The sequence below is a fragment of the Lissotriton helveticus genome, chromosome 4_1, assembly GCF_964261635.1.
Source record: "Lissotriton helveticus chromosome 4_1, aLisHel1.1, whole genome shotgun sequence".
NCBI classification, from domain to species: Eukaryota; Metazoa; Chordata; class Amphibia; order Caudata; family Salamandridae; genus Lissotriton; species Lissotriton helveticus.
The window spans coordinates 1,368,228,582-1,368,247,012 of NC_136063.1; the positions used below are offsets into that span (position 1 = coordinate 1,368,228,582).

The 18,431-nt window shown below is 46.3% G+C and overlaps 1 protein-coding gene across 2 annotated transcripts in view; it reads right to left on the reverse strand.

The window, feature by feature from the left end:
• Window positions 1-18,431, reverse strand: part of ATXN1 (ataxin 1) — a 1,154,375-nt gene that overhangs the window by 596,788 nt on the left and 539,156 nt on the right. For both annotated transcript variants that reach the window (XM_078687925.1, XM_078687926.1), the window contains exon 4: window positions 12,540-12,705. The gene's annotated coding sequence lies outside the window, so the exon portion shown is untranslated. The remainder of the gene's footprint in view (window positions 1-12,539; window positions 12,706-18,431) is intronic.

Sequence of the window (18,431 nt, forward strand, 5' to 3'; positions counted from 1 at the left end):
GGGGGTCCCCAGAGTGAAGACTGCATGCCTTTCCGTGGCGGAATCTCCGCCGTGGAACGCGGAAAGGCACCTTACGACAACCATCATAATATGGCTGGCGGTGTCTGATGGACACCGCTACCGCCAGCCTGGTGGGGGCAATCCGCCCGACATCATAATGGGCCCCTAGGTCTTGCAAATAAACATCTATAGCTGTCTGTAGTTGAGACCTAAACATGGAACCTAGGAATTCACGTCAGTGAAACAGCTTCTAAAAGGCATCCATGGTGGGAGGGGAAAGTTTATTAGGAAATGAAGCAGTAGCCAGTGAGTATTCCAAAGGGATGGGAAGTGCTATATGACCAGGAAATGAAAGCCACTATGTCTATATACTTTTTGCTGATGTTAGCAATAAGGAGGTTAATTGATGATCAGTTTCCGTGACAGCACATTTTGTGTTTTGAGGAGTTCTATAATTCTGAAGGATTCAATAGGCTGTAGGCATTTGGCTTCATTGATTCTTCCGTGCTGTAACTTTCTTTTTTTCAGACGGATCAATATGTTTTTTTTAGCGCAGGCACCATTTCCATCCTGCCTGCCTTTTTTGTCACCTTTAGACTATGAGAGACTAACAAGATTGTGTTTTTCTTGTGACGTGTCAAATTTATCAGTTTGGAAAGCCAATGGACACCAATCAGGCAGCAAAGGATTGCAGATTAGCGAGGTTCTGCGAAAGGCGGAAGTTTAGGGATGCTGTCTGCCAAGAAGAGCAAATGTTCTTGGCTGCAAATTGCATTCAAGGGTGCATGGCTATTTTACCCATTGAAAATAGTAGGATAGTAGCTTTAGTAATTAAGTTAATTTAAAAATTAATAGCAAGATGACTGGGCCTATCCAACAGAGCTGGTGGGGCCACAAAAAAGCAAACACCTTTGTTATGAATCAAATCCACCATGCATTTTGAGTGAACAGAACCCACGACGAGTTAATGGAATTGAAAGAATCCTTTACAAGATGGTGATTTGTGCTAAAATATAAGTCACCAAAGAGAAGCACGCCGATTTGCTGTGCTTTGGGTTCTGATGCAGGACAGTGGAGACCCAATGGAAGAAAAGGAGGTGTCAAGAGTGCTCCAAAACAGTATAAACAAGTGTATATCAGGAGACTGGATGTTACTTAACCCAACAGAGATTTACCATTAAAATGCCTTAAATGTTGAACATTTAAGGAAACTGGCTGCTGAGGAGCTAAGTGGTTTGTACATCTTCTTGTCCACGTGCATTTTCTGCCTCTTTCCACTCCTCTCCTTGGATTCCCTTACGGTTTCTGCCCAGGGTCACTCTATGCGCCGCCTGTCCATGCTCACCTTCCTTCACACCACTTGGGATTGAACGGGGGATATGTGGGCATCCGTAGTGTCCCTCTGCTCTCCTACCACCAGCAGAACCTGAAGACGCTTACGTCACTAATGACTGCAAAGCATTCACCTTATTTACACATTAATGGCTGAACATGCGTATGGGGTTAAAATGGCTGAAAACAGTTTCAATGTTGAAACAAAGTTATCATTTTCAGTTACATAACACCAAAGCTCCAGAAACAGCTTGACTCCAATAGCGTGCCTGCATTATTAACTGACTGGAGGGCGTCGTGTGATGACCGCCCCAGGAGAGCGAGGGGTTATACTGTATAGGCTGTAAAGATATGGCGTCAGCTGCCATTCCTCCCCTTAACCTCAGGAGAATCTCCCCTCGAAGGCTACACTGCAAATTGCCACCCTCCAGAATATCAGTAGGGGGCAGCAGGTGGCAGAAGATACTTACACAGCTGACCTGCTAACAGGACCTGGTTAGGTGGGCATCCACCAATGAGCATCCCTGCAACCCTCACTCCCCCTCATCGGCTATAAATCTCCACCCCCTCCCACGCCGCCCTTCTTTACTCTCTAGTTCCTGGGCATTCTGCAACCACAGCTGCCTTGCACCTATGCATACCAGTCAGAGAATGATGGAGTGGAGGGTTCCCTTCAACTCTGAAGCTGCTGCTGTTCAGGCACGTGCACCACCGCCCATGCTGTACAGGATGAGGAGTAGAGGATGAGAGAGGGCAGCGAGGGTGAGGCGAAGGGAAAGCCGGAGGGATAGCACCTAACAGGATTCACCTTCAATCAATTTGTGTGCATCATCTACTAGTTGTACATACCTAACTTGACTGATTTTTGTTTTGTTTTAACATAGTGGTCATACAGCATATAGACACAAATATTAAATCCGTGGTGTTTCAAGAAAAAGAAGGTGTCTGGAAGTGATAGGCCACTTTCTGTCCTCTCCACCATGCCTATGGGGCCTCATGCTACTGTGTGACAGAGGAACATTTTGCGAGGCACAGTTTTTACAAAACCCTTCACTGGCTAAAACAATTTTTGCTAACACCTCTCACACAATGTCACTAATACTTTAAAGGAGGGAACTGTAAACGGAGAGCCTCACGTGTATCTTTTGCAGAGCACTGCTTCAACAATGTGTTTGGTGCTGCAACGGCGAGTTCAGGCCCGGACTGGCCGTTGTGTGCACCGGGCAATCCCCCGGTCGGCCGCAAGGGTGGGGGCCGGTTTTGGGCCCTGGGGGCCGTTTTTGTTACAGAGCCGTTTTTGCAGCATAGCTGCAAAATCGGCCCTGTAACAAAATCGGCCGAAAAGCGGCCATAGCAAAGCGCTGGGCCCCCCGAGGGGTGGCCGGCCGAGCACTTTGCCAGGACCGGTTTTGGTTCCCAGTCCGGCCCTGGGCGAGTTTAAGACACTGAAGTTGGTTCCATCTAAGCCCAAGGAAAGTAATTTTTTTATGTACATTTTGAGGGGGGCATGGCAAGCCATACCAGACACCTCCTTTTTACTCACCCCAAGCCTCCTCCTACTGCTATAAGCTTAAAAAAAAAAGTTCTAAATCCCTCCCTCTTCTATCCCTCCACTCTCCTTTTCAACCTAAATAACAGACCCCCATCACGGGTATCGAGCTCTATATAAATGCAAACCTTTTTCCTTCTTCTGTCCCACCACTATCCTTCTCAATCCAAATAACTGACTAACATATACACCACTCAAATTACTTTCATATTTCACTATACTAATTCACCACTAATCCTTTATGGGTTCCGGAGTAGCGTGCTACTCACCGAAAAAGTGCTTTAATGCCTTAACAGGGGTAATAAGCGCTATATAAATATACCTTGCTTTCCATCATTCGGCAATAAACTAACTACACCCATTTCCGCAAAATTCTTAAAGCTTGGCTTTTTGACCAATAACTCCTGATCACTGTTCTGGTTTCTTGCTCTCTGTCCGCTATGGCACCGGGAAACCCTTTTTGGGTAGCTGTGCGCCTTACAAGTTTATTAAATAAATAATAAATTAATTAATTAATGCAATTATTTATTTATTTTGTTTAAGAAATTTTTATTAGTATTTTGCAAGAGAAAACCCTACATATGTCATATAAATTGAGAGGAATTACAAAAGAACATGGAGCATAAAACATATGTAAAGAGAAAGTGTAGAAAAAGAGAAAGGAAAAAGAAAGAGGGATAAAGAAGAAACAGGGGGATAGAAAGGAAAGAAGATCAGAGGAAAGAAGGAAGAAAAGGAAGAGTAATAGGCAATAAGAATGAACATGTGGGAATAAAACAATGCAATCAACTAGAAGATTTAGAAGAAAGATACATAGTAAAAGGGAGCCAAAGGAGATCAGATTTGATTTTATGGGGAATAGAGGAGGATGAAGCAATAGCAATCCTATGTTCATCACATATAAAATTCCACCATGTATGTACAGAAAGTTTAGAATTATCTTTCCAACACGATAAAATAACTTTAAATGCAAGAGCAAGAAACAGGTCCAGCAATCTAGCAGAAGACGAGACAATATCAATATCAGTTGATAAAGAACCTAGAAAAACATTCATTAGTGATAATGGGGTGGAATAATGAAATAGTGGCATGCAGATAACAGGGGGACACTCATATAACTGATGTTTAAGTGTACCTAGGTCTTTGGAGCATGACCAACATAGTGGAGAGGTAGTTGGAGAAAACTTATGAATATTAACAGGAGTAATAATGACTCTATGATAAATGAAAAACAAAGATTGAGTAATACGAGCTTAAATTGACACTTTAAACAGTTTGGACCATAAACGACCCCACAATGAGACAGGGAGGGAAGCAGCAAGATCAATTTCCCAAGCAATCTCTACATTTGTTTTGAGGCGATCCTTAAGAGTAGATAACAAAATTGTATAAACAAGAGCAGCCTTAGGCTGTTGAGTTGAAAATAAAGGGTAAAGTTGAGTGGTGGGAGAGAAAGAGGGAAAGACTAATTAATTAATGCAATTATAATACAATAGAATACATGCACTTGGAATATGATAACCTGTGCTATCCCTCTGGCCCATCCCTCTGCTGACAGATTTTGTATCAAGCAAGGAGCAGAAGGGAAGGGCCTCCCAAAAGGATCAAAGAATGATGGGAATGGTCTTAACCCTCTCCCATCACCCCTTTGAGGTTGATTTTACTTCCTATACAACAAGCACTGACAGGAGCCACAAAGAGCTTGCTAATCAGCAGACAAGATTCAGTGACTTTTTTTGACAGCCTGGCATCTGAGCTCAGCAGCCCTTGCGCCTCCCGGGGACCCAACACAAAGTGAAGATAGAGGGTTGGCCTTGGTAGAGGAATGGTCGGTGCTCTAACCTTTTGAGATCTCTTTTATATTCATGATTCCTGGAAGCTAGAGGAGGTATGGAAAGTTGTTGCTTGCCATATTTTCCAGGAAAGTTGGTCAGAGACGTAGAACTATTATTGGTGAATGTCATACTTTTAATCTTTGCCCTATTTATAATTTTTTAGAAAAACTAGGAGGCTATTTATAATAATAGCTGGTAGGGTTGCTCAGTGGACTAATGTGCCTGGTGTAAAGTGATGTAGCGCACCGCAAGCAACATGCGGGGCACAAGTTTCAAATCCTTCAGGCTGACTCAGCCTTCGAGTCGGAGGAAGTTCAGCAACCGTAAAATGTGATATTGGAACATAGTGAATTAATGGTAAGCAAAAGTTACATTGTTATTACAGCTCTAGAGCACGTATATAGTGTTTACTACTACAGATCGATAACTTGGGAAGGGTATTAATACATTTTATCGACCTAAGGAAATAGAAATGCTGAATGGACCTTTTAGGTTTTAAACCTGTGACTTACACGCTATAGCCTAGATTCACAAATTTACACAAGACTTGTCCTCGAATAAAAGGCTTAAATGTAAAGTGATTTGCTGTCAGAAAGTAGCCATAACCTGAAAAAGTCATACTCTGTGCATGCATAACTTACATACAATTTACGGAAGTCAGCAGACAACATAAAACACATGTATGTTATTTGTGTGGGTATGTACCCAAGGCCCAAGAGTTACATATGATTGGAAAGGTGGTTGTAAGCATGAGAGGGCCAGATATGAAACCGAGTATATGCAGTGTACCTACACGAGTGCTCTAACTAATTATAACTGGCCTTGGTGCTTTTTCATGAAAATTTGCCGTATGCGGGAACACCGGGCCCTATTTTACAGGTTGGATTTTCCACCCAGTAAAATTGCTTTGGGATTGGGCTGCACGTGCACTCTGGTTCCAGTCTCTAGTCCCCTCCTGATCGCCTTCTAAGGCATGGGAGAGTATGCAATGGGCCTCACTGGCGGTCCGCACCCATCTGCCACCCACCCCATCCACACCACCCGCTCCATTCACCATCTGCTCTGAGCAGTTGTAAATGATAGCGTGGAACCCGCGGAAAAAGGGACAAAAGGTACAATTTCATCCACCACTATTAGAGGTATTGGCAATGTTGCGGCTTCGTTCCCTAAACCCACTTCTCCATTTGTAGTTTTACCCACAAAGAGGAAGTGGGTTGGGGGACGAAGCAACATGGAGGGAGCGTGGCAGGGCAGGAGAGAAGGGTGTGGATGGGAGAGAGGACAGGCAAGAGTGGATGGGGGAGCACACTGACAATGGAGGGTGGGCAGAAAAGACTGGAGTAAGCACACAGACATTTGAGAGTGGGTGGGGGCTAGGGGCAAGCACTCGGACAATGGAAGGTGGGTGGATGTTGCTGGAAGATGGTACATTGACAACAGAGGAATACAGGGTGTGACTAGAGGAAGCAAATTGACTAGCGCAGGGAAAATGGAGGGTGGGCAGGAGGGGCTGGGGGAAGCACAAAGACAATGGAGGTTTGGACTCGGGAAAACACATGGATAACGGGGGCTGGGTGGGAGGGACAAAGGGAGAAACATGGAGGGAGTAGAAGTTTCAGAATGAGACAGCTGTAAAACACATGCACTCTTGTTCAGTGCTTAATCAAAAAGAAAAAAAAGAGCACCTGAAAAAGCAAGCGGCGGAAGGACACAGTAATGCATCCATCTAAGGGAGGGACAAACACAAGTACAGGAAAGAAGCATAAGGAAGCTGACAAATAAGAAGCAAGCAAATGAGTGTGACAATGAAGCCAATCAAGGGTAAGCATTGGGATGCCTCTAAGCCCCTTGAAAAGTAAGAAACGTTCACGCAAGAGCAACTGCATGCTGTTTTAGGTAAGACCCAAAAACGGATCCCAAAAGGATTAGGATGGATTAAGATGATGAGATATCAACCAAAGTCATAAATTCATGCCATCCGGTATCTACACACCTCCTCGTTATCGGTCCAGTGGAAGTAACATCTGTAGTAGTCACACGAATTTAAAAATGCCCTTGCAACGCTTATCTCAGAACTCAATTCACACCAGAAGGAACTTAGAATAAGATATGCAGAAAGTGCGCACAATTACACAAATCGCTCCCTGATTTGCAAGATATGTCTTCTCAGTGAAAAAATATTCTGCGGTGGGTGGTGGGGGTGGGAGTTGTGAAGGGAAGAACACTGTAAAGAGGCACAAACGCAGTAGTATATTTAATTTAGGCTTTATTATATCGGAGCGCCGGGGCTGGCTACCTCTGGCGGTGAGCGCCAGAGAAAACTAATGTCCCGCCTACCACATCCTGTGACGTGGTTCCTGTTCCGCTCATGGAACACTAGAGCGCTACCACATCTCCCCCCTTTATGCACAATAAACAAATTTTTTAAAAGTCTTACTTCCAGTCCATTTCATAATCCTTGAATCTCTCCGGTACCTTGATTCTCCGCCCTGCTCGAGTTTCCACTCTCTCAACCTTTCTCTCTCCTCCTGTAGTCACTTGTTCCCTTCTCTCTCTCGCACCTTCTGCTTTCCCATCCTTGGCCTTCTTCTCACACTCTTCTATGCCTCTGTTCTTTCCTTCCGTTGTCTCTCTACTCACTCTTTCTTTCTCTGCTGTTGTTTGTCCTTCCGTTCCGTTCACATGCTCTTCTTGCCTTTCTCCACTTACACTTTCTCCATCCTCTGCGACATTCTCCGTTCCTTCTTCCGCCTCGTCTTCCCATTTCAGTATCTTGCTGCATTTGGCCATTCTGTCCATGGACCAAATCTTTCCGTCGCTCAGGAGAGCTGATCTGGCATACGGCTCCACCACCTTGAGGGGAGGTGAAAACTTGCTCTCTCCTTTCTTCTTCATGATGGCTAGCTTCACCCTCACCCAATCACCTTTGTCCAGTTCTGTACTCTGAGTGTTCCTTCTTCTGTTGTAGTGTGTCGTGTAGACATCCTGGGCTCTCTCTAGATTTTTCCTTACCACCGCCGGTGACCACTTACTCTGGACAATCAACTTCCTCCATGCTGCATTGTCTTTGGTGAAGGCCTCTCTGCCTCTTAAGATCTTGAAGGGGCTGTAGCCTGTGCTACCCGGTGTGATTCGGTATGCCCAAATCATCTTCTCCAGCTCCATTTCCCAATCCTTGCCATCTTCAATGGCTGCCTGTATGGTGCCCATAACCACACGATTAAAGCGTTCCACCTGGCCGTTTCCCGCCGGGTGGTAGATCGGGGTGTGCTTCACTTCAATCCCGTTTCTGTTGGTGAAGGCCGTCCACTTTTCTGAAGTGAACTGGGGTCCATTGTCGCAGGTGATGATCCTCGGGATGCCTTCGCTGACAAAGGTGGTACGCAAGAACTTTATCACTGCCTCAGTATCCACTCTTTCCAAGACTTGTAGCTCGGGCCACTTGGAATACCTATCAACGGCGACCACCACGTACTTTTGAATGCCCTCCTTGTTCAGGACTGGTCCCATTATGTCCACTGACAACATCTCCCACGGGCCATCCGGAATCGGAAATCTTCCCAGCGGGGGTCTCAGCATGCTCTGGGCCTTGTCCGATTTTGCGCAAGACTCGCAAGAGCGCACATGTCTTTCTACCTGCGCGTCGATGGCTGGCCACCAGTAGGCTTGTCTGGCCAGGGCTTTCGTTTTTGTGATGCCCTGGTGCCCTTCATGCAGTAAGGACATCAACCGTTCCAGAATGTTCCTGGGCGGAACCACCTTGTCCCCTCTGAGTAAGAACATTGGGTTTTCAGCCAAAGACAGTTCCTCTCGGACCTCCCAGTATCTCTTTAGCTCCTCCTTCAAGTGTCTCTTCTCAGGCCAACCATGAACGACATATCCTTTAACGGCCTCCAAGTCTGTGTCTTCCCGGTATGCTTCTTCCCAGTCCTGGGCGCTTATTACCTCTTCAGTGTCCTGGATGGTGGCAACCACGTATCCTTCCCACTCGTGCCTTTCTTCATTCTTTGCTTCTTCCATGGCGGCTGCCCTGCTTAGGAAGTCGGCCACTTTGTTCTGTGGCCCTGGAATGTGCTCGACTTCATAGACAAAGTCCAATAGCCGTAGGGTCATCTTGGCAATCCTGGGCGTGGCATGGTCATGTCCACTTGATGTCAGGACACGAACTAAAGGCTTGTGATCGGTTTTTACGAGAAACTTGGCACCCCACAAGTATTGCCTGAATTTTTCCACCGCCCAGACCACCGCCAGCATCTCTTTCTCCACCACACTGAACTTCTCCTCATTGGGCGACAACGAGCGGGAGGCGAAGCTGACGGTCGACATCTCTCCCGACTCCTCTCTCTGCATCAGTACCGCTCCTAGGCCTCGGTCACTGGCGTCTGTGGTGAGAATAGACTCAGCTTCGGGGTCAAATCCCTTGAGGGGAATGGCCGTACCCATTTCTCGCTTGAGTGCGTCGAACTCTTCTTGCTCCTCTTTACCCCACTGAAACCTGTTCTTTTCCTTGAGCAGTTGTCGTATGTAGTGTGTCTTTGTTGCGAAATGAGGGATGAATTTGCTGTAATACTCGGCCATCCCTAGGAATGACCGAACATCTTCCTTCCTTTCCGGTGTGGGCGCTTCCATGATGGCTCTCATGTTTGTTTTCTTCGGAGTTATGCCTTGTCCACTCACCTCATGGCCGAGGTATGTGACCGACTGCACTCCCAAATTGCATTTCGTCCACTCGGCAGTCAATCCACTGTCTTGCAGTTTCTGCAGCACCTTGTGAAGTTTCACGTTGTGATCCTGCCTCGACTTCCCCATTACCAGTATGTCATCCTGGAAGAAGAGGACATCCTTAAGGTCTTTTAGGAGTTTATGCATGATTTTCTGGAACACGGCCGCGGCAGAAGCTAAGCCGAAGGGCATCCTCACGAACTCATAGCACCCGAAGGGTGTGATAAACGACGTGAGGTGGGTGCACGACGGATGGAGCTTAACCTGATGATAGGCCGACGAGAGGTCCACTGTGGAGAACCATGTGACGTCCTTTGTTTTTGCCAGCATTTCACTGATGCGTGGCAAGGGGAATTTGTCTATGACAATGTTTTTGTTTAACTCCCTTAGGTCCACGCAGAGACGTACTTTGCCGTTGGGCTTTTGGGCTACAACCAGGGGAGACAGCCACTCCGCGCTCTCTATCGCCCTGATGACTCCCTCCTTTTCCAACCTGTCCAGCTCTATTTGTACTGCCTCTCTGCTGCGGAACGGAATGTTCCTCACTCTGTGCACTACTGGTACCGCCCCTTCCTTCAGTTTGATGAGGTGCGTGTACTTGCCCAGCTCGCCAATCTGCCCGTTGAATACTTTGGGATATGTTTTCCTCCACAACTGCACGTCTTCCCTGACCGCCATGTCCATGAGTAGGATTTTCTCTATGCCACCAGGGTTGAGCTGGATCCCCAATGCTCCTTGGTCCTTCCAACTCAGAACGGACGGGCCTCTCTCCGCTACGTACAGCTTGCACTGCGCATGACGACCTCTAAATTCAAACAAGAGCGGGCAGTAGCCCAACATGGGGATCTTCTGTCCAGTGTACGTTACTGGTCTCACATCCATGGGTAGGAGTGTTTCTTTGATCATCGCTGCAAAGTTGTCCTCCCATACCTGCCTCTGGACGATTGAGATGGGCGCTCCGCTGTCCGCGATCATCTCCAAGGGTATGCCCCCTATGTGCATGTCGAGACGAGGCCTGTCTGTGTTGGAACCGTCCATCTCTAGAACTTGGACATCAATGTACAGGAATTCTTCCTCTTCACCTTTGTCGTCCTGATCACTGGAATCTTCTCTCTGATCTTGGTCTACCAAGCGCACTACGGCATTCTTCGGTTTTCTGCGACACACTTTCTCGTAGTGTCCAAAGATGTTGCAGTAGGAACACCTGGCCTTGAAGGCGGGGCACACCTTGTCGTTTCCCATGTGGCTACTGCTACCACACCTGTAACACTGGTTTCTTTCTTTCCTGTGTGTCTTGCTGTCCGTCTGTGATTTAGTGGAGAAGTCAGCTCTGTTTCCTCCCTGGGTCTTTCGCGTCTCATTTTTCTTCCAACGGTCGTTTCTGTTTGGCGCCATTACTCTACACACTGCTTGCGATTCCTGGGCGTCCCTCTTCGCTGCCTGGGCACACCTTCTCGATAGCTCGGCTTTTTTGACCATCGCCCAGATCTCCTTGAGTGGAGCGTCGCCATTCACCCACAATTTCTCCTGTATGTGGGTACTTGAGGTATGCATAATAATTTGATCCCTGATGAATTCATCATGCAGTCCACCAAATTTGCACGTGACGGCTAACTTCCTCAGTGCTACGACGTATTCGTCCACAGACTCTCCGCTCTTCTGTTTCCTCTGAAAGAAGTTAAATCTGTCGATGGCGACACACACTACAGGCCTGTAATGTGCGTCCAAGTCTTCGATGGCGTGATCAAACACCTCCGTATCCGCTGCGGCTCTTTCTCCTTTCACAATGGTGTCATAGACCCTGAGCCCTTCTGGACCTAAGTTATGGAGAAGGATCTTCTTTTTCCTCAGACTCGTGAATGCGGTCTCGCCTTCCTCTTCCAGCGCTTCCAGATAGTTAAGGAAGTACCTCTTCCATTCTTCCCATTTTCTTTCCGGTTCACTGCTTTTCGTGAGGAATGGGACTAGTTGGGTGAGAGACGTGCTCTGACTCGCCATGGTTGGAGCTTTCCTTCTGGTCTTAGGTGTGACAGCAGTCTTCCTGGATGGACTCCCTGGGGCGCTTTGATCTCCTCCCTCGTCCTCTCTGTTCTCACCCTCACTGTCCTCTCCCGGTCCTCCCTCTGTGGTGAGAGATTCCGCCTCTGAGCTGCTTCCTGCCTTCACAGTCGATGTGCCTGCAGTCTCCGCCAGCGTGCACCCCTGTTCTCTGCTGCTGGGGCGCCTGTGAGGGCTCACAGTGATGCAATGGGGCTGGTTACCTTGTTATTTTCCCTCAGGTGTCTCCTCTGTCTTGCTGTGCTCTCACTCCACCTGGGGCGACACTTGCTGTGTTCTCACTCCACCTGGGGCGACATTTACCCGTGCTGTGGCCTTTACTGGGCTTAAGGACAGCTGTGAGGCCCCCTCCTGGCTCGTGGCTGTGCTGGCGCCGTTTTTCGCGCTTCTTCCCGCCTTGCCGGCTCCTCTGCCGCGCTCCGTTCTGCCTCTCACGCGTAATGCGTGCAAATACTAGGGTCGCGTTCTTGTCCCGACTCGTCGCCACTGTAAAGAGGCACAAACGCAGTAGTATATTTAATTTAGGCTTTATTATATCGGAGCGCCGGGGCTGGCTACCTCTGGCGGTGAGCGCCAGAGAAAACTAATGTCCCGCCTACCACATCCTGTGACGTGGTTCCTGTTCCGCTCATGGAACACTAGAGCGCTACCACAAACACTTCACTATTCTACAACGGGCCTAAAGCTACAGGTGTGTGCATTGTGCAGGAAGAACTGTTGTAATATTTTCTAAAGTCAGAATTTTTTCATTACCCTACATATACACATTTAAATGATGTCATGCGTACATTTTACCGGAACAGCGTGGAAACGTACCAAAATGTGACAATACTTGTGAAGTGCATTCACGGGCAACCTCAAATTGTACTTCACTTAACTGGCACCATTTTTTACCACACCTTTGTGAAACGGGTTTAACACTATTCTAGCAAAAAGCCACAGCCGACTCAAGGCTGAAGCATACACTGCACAGAGCGAAATGAATCAACAACCCACAATGCAGTCACACAATAATATTTTTCTAAAAGTCAGCTCGACCTTACCTTTTGTCTCACTGGCGGTGGAGCTTGGCTTTAAAGTCAGGATCTTCTGAACAAGGGCATGGCTCCCTGTTTTTCCAGGCAGCGAGGGCTTCTTTCTGCCTGCTTAGCTCCTTTCTTCCTTAGTTGACTTCCCTCTCCGCCTCTTTGGTCTTCCTACAGCACCAGCCTTAAAAAGAGAAAAACAAAAGGCCTCAGGTAATCTGAATGCTGGGAGGGTAAAGGTTTGTGGCATGTGAAAACACTCCATGTAATCTGAATAAAAATCTAATAAATCTAAGACACAGTATCTTTTACCAAGAAAGCAGCTAAAATCATTGACCCCGGTGAGGTTCTGTGATGGAAATCAATGGAAAACATATAGCAGTGGTTCTTAACCTGGGGTCTGAGGACCACTGAGGGTCGGCGAGTCCTAGGAAGGGATCTGCGACTGTTTGACAAAATTAAATCTTAAAATTAATCAATTAAAATGGATAATATATGTACGAATAAAGAAGCAAAACGAACAATTTGAAAACTTTCCATATGTGTTTCAGAGTAAAATACATATTTCGATATTTAAACATTTGTTTAATGCATACCCGTTTTTTGTATTTTTGTGTATTGTTTTGCAGCTCATATCACCAGAAGTATTTGTCCAGACCTTCCTGTTGACACTTACAAATCCCTAATTAACAAGCATCTCATGAGAATACTTCATAAGGTCAACAATACTGTTTAGCCTCATGGGGCTATATTATGGATACGTCACACACTTACGTTAGGGTGCAGTAGTATTATTATTAGAGTTTTTATAAAGCGCATCACTCATCCCCTGGGGGATATCACAGTTCTGTAAAGCCCCCTCTCGGAACTGGACCAAAAAAAAAACACACAGCAGTAGTGTGGGACATATCACAACAAATGATTTCTTTCCATTGCAGGTGACAGCCCGCACTTCCGCCAGGATCAGCGTACTAGTTGAGAAAGAACCAGCCATTTGAAGGCACTGGGCCCGCCCTTTACTGTGCAGGCGCAACAAGGTTTGTATCTAAAAGAGGCTACAGCGATTCCTCTGCAGGTGGATGCATGAGTGAGTGCCCCCAACCGACGGTTCCTCCATAGGAGCGGAGGAGCGTCGCCTCCCACCACACTGCTGCGCAGAAAGCATGAAAAATAAAACTCTGATAAAATTATTTTATTACCATTTTATTCTCTGCCAGCAAATGGAGAGTGGGGGCGGGGCCAGTGCGTCACTGCTGCTGATTGGCAGCAGTGAGGAGAGGACACTTCAGTTTGAAGTGTGCATGTTGGTTTGGCCAGCTACCTTGCTACGGCCAGACAGGCATGCAAAATTCAAACCTCTCCAAACCAGCTGCCTGTCTTAGACAGGTGGGTTGAAGAGCAGGCCTACAGTGCCTTTTAGAGCTGAGAGCCAGCCAGCTCCAGCCAATCAATACGCGCCACTTATGCTGCTTACCAACATGAGAGCAGCGTCAGGATTGGATAAGGGAGTTGGCTGTGGGACTTCGTGCTCGGTCTGGAGCCAGGAACATTGAGGACATGCTACAGAACATCGAGGACATGCAGTGCAAAGTAAGTGAAACTTATTTACGTAATTTCTTTTGTAAATCATTTTTTCACACCCCTCCTATTTAATATGTCATCAACAGCCACTGCTGCCCATCTCTAGGGGGGTCCATGTGACCCCCTGTTTCCCCCTTACAAGGGGCACCATTTGGGTGCACTGACTGTGTGCTACACCAAAGTGGACAATAGTCATTGCGCCTTCTGACAGCTCCTTTGCCTCTGCGCCCACATCTGCAATAAGCAAAGAAGTGAAGTGTTTCCTCATTTGCATGAGACCATAACCCTATGCAAGTGAGAGGACACCCCCTTGAGATTGCGCTAACACACATGTAATGCCAATGCAGGGTATATTATAGATATGGTCACCAAAGTACCCAAAAATAGGGTAAAAAACGTTTGTTTTACCCCCGAGAACTTAGTGTAATATGACCTGATGAGGTCTGTTTTCTTAATTCTTAACAAGAGCATCAACGTAAATGCTTTTCAATCACCCCACACATAAACCAAATTATCCCCAGAAAGATTAAACCCACTGAGCATCAGCTGAGCAAATTCCACTCTTTATACTCCTAATCCTTGTCTCTAAGGCAAAAAATGTCATCAAGCCCCTATCAGTCCCTTCCCAAAATGTACCAACAGGAATTCTGCATTCTTCTAACCTTAAAAGCCATTACTTTGCCAAGCCCTGCTGCACCCCATCTAAGTTCATTTCCTTTTAACTACTTCCGAGCTCCTTTCTAACGGAGGTTTCCCCTAGACAAATTTGAACCAAACCCTCCCTCCATGTGTTCCAACCAATGTCCACGATAAAACTATAATTCAGTTCAAAAGATCTGCACTGATGACCTAACCACAGAGCAACCCAGAGACTCTTGGTCACCTGGGACAGGACTTCAGGAGGCTGTAAATAACACTCTGTAATAAGAAATCTGTAATGTTACATGAGATGAACTGTCATTGATTTGTCCTAGTCTTCACCTTTTCCTTACACCACTAATAGATGTAACAATACCACTGTCTGGTGTCTGACGTCAAGTAACCACTTCCTAGAATAGAGTCAGACTTTTTAGTGCTTCAACACATCATCAGGGGCAGCAAGCGCTATACAAATGCAAAGCCTTCCATCTTCTAACCCGCCACTATCCTTTTTCAATTCAAATAACAAACTCACATGCCCACAGCTCAAATTAATTTCATATCTCCTTATTCTAATTCACCACTAATCCTTTTTGGGTTCTGGAGTAGCGTGCTACTCGTCGAAAAGAGCTTTGACGCCCCATCTGGGGTAGTAAGCGCCATATAAATGCAATTACATATATTGACCCGACTACCAACCGATGGACCTCTAGGCTCAATGATATATATAGTAGGGGTATCACTTACACGCATATTCTCAATGCCTTCATCATCCAGTTGTCTCTCGCTTTGGATGTCCCAGCTGACACACTGGCTGGGTGAGACCTAAAAGTTAAGAGCTTTCCACGCCAAGAAGAGTGGGAGGATAGAGAATGGAATCAAGGTAGCAGCAGAGGGTGGGTTTAGTGCCAATGCTAGAGTCAGCAACGGCACACTAAATTACTTTGGTTGGGGGGATTTTGCAAACTGTGTCCCCCATGGTAGCACCTCTAATAATCATTTACTCACAGGACTCTCACTACTTGTCTTGCAACTGTCTAATGATGAAAACATTTGCGGAAATGTTAACTACACCTCAATTTCCATTTTTGTTACTTATTTTTACAGAAATGGTAGACCACACAACTACCTGATTGAATGTTTTATATACGCAGAAAGACGAAAAGGGAAATAACATGAATTATGGTAATATTGCATATTATCAGGGGAAATTATTAAATCGACAAAAACAATATAAAAACTCTGCTTCTCCCTCAGCAGAGGGTTTATATGGTTATGGTCAATTTAATAATCTCACCTGGTGATTTGTAATATGAAAATCTTTTTATCTTTTTGTTTTATGATGCGCCCACCAAAGTGACACAGGACGCAAGGAAAAACCCTTTACATAGATAGATAGATAGATAGATAGATAGATAGATAGATAGATAGATAGATAGATATGTCACAGGCACTGTCACCTCGTCACAGAGTGGGGGGTCAGCAGTCTCTCCGACCCCATCCTACTCTGGCACGAGGTAGGGACAGCCAGCTCCCCACATTGTCTGATCTAAGGTCAGGCAATGAGGGGAGGCAGCAGTCCCAACTCTTCTGGCACCTCCGAGACTTCCCTCTCCGAAAGCTGCAGCAGGTAAGTATTGTGATTTAACTGACTGGTGCGTGTGTGTATGTATGAATGTACGTGTATTTGTGAGTGAGTGATGTGAATGGGTTTGCGCACATGTCTGCATGTGAATGCATAGGTGTAACTGAGCTTGCATATGTGTGTGTGTGTGTGTGTGTGTGTGTGTGTGTGTGCATGCGTCCGTGCGGGCTCCCCCCAAGTTCTACCTACCAGCCACCACTGCATTTAAAACCAAGACAAGGCAAAGGTATATAACCAGATACATTAATATAATCGCCATATTTGAAGCTTGGGTCTGCCGGCTTAAAATGGGCAGCTCATTTCATTTCCCACTTCCCAAGTTGCAGTGTTCTTAAAGGACCCCGGTAGTCACTTCGGGGACATAGATTCTGCTCAAAGTGCCACGTAGTGCAAAAGAAATGTCTCACCTATTGAAACATATCAATGAAATTGACCTTTTCCCTTATCCATTCCTCAGAGCCGGTTTCAGGTATTGTGAAGCCTGGGTGAGGAGAGAATGATGGAATGATGAAAGATAGCGGCAACAAAAAGAACCCGCAATTAAGACCCCTCAGGGCAGGGCCGGACTGGAAACAGCAATCAGCCCCGGCAGATTGCTGCTCGACCAGCCCTTGGAGAGGGTGGGGGGTGTGCTAGTAAGAAGCACTGCTCCTGCTTTTGTTACAGGGGGTCGATATTGCAGCACTGTACCAGTGACAAAACCAGCTCCCACGGCCACAAAACCGGACCCCATCTTTCCGGCCCACCGGGGAAACACCTGGTGCCACCTATTGCCAGTCCGGCTCTGCCCTCAGAACCCTTTCTTATATGCCGCATAAAAGACCGGACAGGCCCACTGGGCAACTGGACAGTGCCCAAGGGGCTGGTCTCAATGCATTGCATGGGCCGTTTTTTGGCTGTTTGTGGGCCTGCTTTATTGTCTGGTGGGCCGTATTTTCCTGTTGATTTCCTTGATATTACCAAAACGTTGCCTGCAGCAGACTGAAATGCATGCAATCTCCCAGACCTCGCAAAGCACCCATACAGTGAGCTTGTTCAAGTTCAAAACTGCTCCAATGTGCAAATCTACGTTTTGAGCTACCTGATCCGCTAATGAGGGCCACTTTTATTTTGCTGCCCGGCCTATTTTCTGTCCAAGGCAACCCTGGCCGTAAAAGAAGGTTTCTGTGCTAGCCTCGCACACGCCTCCTGCATAGAGGTGCTACTGCCAGGGAGATGGAGGTAATATGAAGGGAGGGATACATATCTTAGGGCATCTTTCATCTAAACTCTGCAGATAATATCCGAGGTAATGTTTTCCTCGCAGAGATACCAGGCACATGACAAATAGGTTCTGGGAAAATCACCGGTGGTAGTGAAAGGGAATGGAATGTAGTGTTTGTATCTCATTATATCCTAATATATCTCACAAGGCAAGCATTAAACACCCAGAAAGCCTAGCTACTTACTGTTTCTCCATACTTCTTTGGAGGTTAGAGAATAATCCTGACGCGGCCACCCGGACAGCTCAACGCTTCCACAATAATAACTGATCTGACTAACATCAGTAGCTATGAATATACTCAACTGACCCCCTATTTTATTATGAGGGTTTCCCCATTCTCCCATTATGAGGTCCGGCCTTTAAGGCAGCTTCAGCTTTTTAACCAGACAATTCCTGTTTTTTAAATTATATAATATATATATAAATTATAAAATACATATATAAATATAGGGGGTTTTGGTCAACTAATTTCCAATCAAACGTCACATTTGATCACATACAGAATAGGGCAGCGTGTCTGGCACTTCATCCATTAACTCCCCTCTCAGTGAGTGACGGCATTCATCCTCTGGACAATGTGTACCACCTCCAAAAAGTAATCCTCCTAGGTGTAAGGGCTGATGAGGCAATGTTTTGCTTCTTTTGAACATACATTTTACATTGTTTTTCCCAACTTCAACGCTGCTTTCGGTTCTCTCGATGCCATTCCCAGAGTACTGCCTCCTGTATAGGCACAGCTTTTGGCGGTATCTTTAATGGGATTTTCCATACTTTGTTACCA